Here is a 2,500-nt window from a genome sequence, read left to right on the forward strand (position 1 = left end):
TGTTTAGGAAGAAAACTGAAATACATAAAAATAAACACTGTGTTGAGTCTGTTTCAGGAGCTGTTGTATAACATTAATATTAATAATAATAATGATAATAATAATAATAATGATAATAATAATGATAATAATAATAATGACAATAATAATAAAAATAATAAAAATAATAATTATAATAATTTTAATAATAATCCTTGGTCGTACCTGTAGCTGACAGGTAAGATGTTTGTGACGGCCGTGTTCTCTTGTATCTTCTTCACCACACACACACTCAGCTGATCGGCACTCACACCTGAAACACAAATGAACTGATGATTACAGCTGAACCCTGAACGCCTCACTGTGTCATGTGGACCCTGAACGCCTCATTCTGTCAACTGGACCCTGAACACCTCACTGTGTCATGTGGACCCTGAACGCCTCACTGTGTCATGTGGACCCTGAAGGCCTCACTGTGTCATGTGGACCCTGAACGCCTCACTGTGTCATGTGGACCCTGAACGCCTCATTCTGTCAGATGGACCCTGAACGCATTCTCACTCTGTCAGGTTGACCCTGAACGCCTCACTGTGTCATGTGGACCCTGAAGGCCTCACTGTATCATGTGGACCCTGAAGGCCTCACTGTCATGTGGACCCTGCAGGCCTCACTGTGTCATGTGGACCCTGAAGGCCTCACTGTGTCATGTGGACCCTGAACGCCTCATTCTGTCAACTGGACCCTGAACACCTCACTGTGTCATGTGGACCCTGAACGCCTCACTGTGTCATGTGGACCCTGAAGGCCTCACTGTGTCATGTGGACCCTGAACGCCTCACTGTGTCATGTGGACCCTGAACGCCTCATTCTGTCAGATGGACCCTGAACGCCTCACTCTGTCAGGTTGACCCTGAACGCCTCACTGTGTCATGTGGACCCTGAAGGCCTCACTGTATCATGTGGACCCTGAAGGCCTCACTGTCATGTGGACCCTGCAGGCCTCACTGTGTCATGTGGACCCTGAACGCCTCACTGAGTCATGTGGACCCTGAAGGCCTCACTGTGTCATGTGGACCCTGAACGCCTCACTGTGTCATGTGGACCCTGAACGCCTCACTGAGTCATGTGGACCCTGAAGGCCTCACTGTGTCATGTGGACCCTGAAGGCCTCACTGTGTCATGTGGACCCTGAACGCCTCACTGTGTCATGTGGACCCTGAACGCCTCACTGAGTCATGTGGACCCTGAAGGCCTCACTGTGTCATGTGGACCCTGAACGCCTCACTGTGTCATGTGGACCCTGAACGCCTCACTGTGTCATGTGGACCCTGAACGCCTCACTGTGTCATGTGGACCCTGAACGCCTCACTGTGTCATGTGGACCCTGAACGCCTCACTGTGTCATGTGGACCTGAAGGCTGTCTGACGTCAGAGCCATTCTAGAAGCTGGTTGGCTGACTCACCTGTCAGTGAGTCACCAGCAGGAGGAGTCACGTGTTGTGAGAGCAGAGGAGTCACGTGTTCAGAGAGGAAGATGAAGATCTCCTTCAACCAGACGGTCTCCTGAGTTAAACACAGACAGGAATCATTCCTCACTCATAGAGGAGAACAGTCTCTGGTTCTCCTCTGTCGTGTTCCTGCATCAGGAGCTAAACAGGTCATCAGTAATCAATAATCAATAATCAGTAATCAGTAATCAGTAATCAATAATCAATAATCAATAATCAGTAATCAGTAATCAGTAATCAACCATCAGTAATCAACCATCAGTAATCAGTAATCAATAATCAATAATCAATAATCAGTAATCAACCATCAGTAATCAGTAATCAGTAATCAACAATCAGTAATCAGTAATCAATAATCAGTAATCAATAATCAGTAATCAGTAATCAGTAATCAATAATCAGTAATCAGTAATCAATAATCAGTAATCAGTAATCAGTCATCAGTAATCAGTAATCAGTAATCAACCATCAGTAATCAGTAATCAACCATCAGTAATCAGTAATCAACCATCAGTAATCAGTAATCAGTAATCAGTAATCAGTAATCAGTAATCAACCATCAGTAATCAGTAATCAGTAATCAGTAATCAACCATCAGTAATCAGTAATCAACCATCAGTAATCAGTAATCAACCATCAGTAATCAGTAATCAACCATCAGTAATCAGTAATCAGTAATCAACCATCAGTAATCAGTAATCAACCATCAGTAATCAGTAATCAGTAATCAACAATCAGTAATCAGTAATCAGTAATCAGTAATCAGTAATCAGTAATCAGCCATCAGTAATCAGTAATCAGTAATCAACCATCAGTAATCAGTAATCAACCATCAGTAATCAGTAATCAGTAATCAACCATCAGTAATCAGTAATCAATAATCAATAATCAGTAATCAGTAATAAATAATCAGTAATCAGTAATCAGTAATCAACCATCAGTAATCAGTAATCAGTAATCAACCATCAGTAATCAGTAATCAGTAATCAATAATCAGTAATCAGTAATCAGTA

The 2,500-nt window shown here is 42.8% G+C and overlaps 1 pseudogene; it reads right to left on the reverse strand.

Annotated features, from left to right (window-relative positions):
- LOC129116873 (CST complex subunit CTC1-like) overlaps positions 1-2,500 on the reverse strand; it is a 23,914-nt pseudogene that overhangs the window by 20,548 nt on the left and 866 nt on the right.

Source organism: Anoplopoma fimbria, unplaced genomic scaffold, assembly GCF_027596085.1.
Source record: "Anoplopoma fimbria isolate UVic2021 breed Golden Eagle Sablefish unplaced genomic scaffold, Afim_UVic_2022 Un_contig_9215_pilon_pilon, whole genome shotgun sequence".
Classification (NCBI taxonomy): domain Eukaryota; kingdom Metazoa; phylum Chordata; class Actinopteri; order Perciformes; family Anoplopomatidae; genus Anoplopoma; species Anoplopoma fimbria.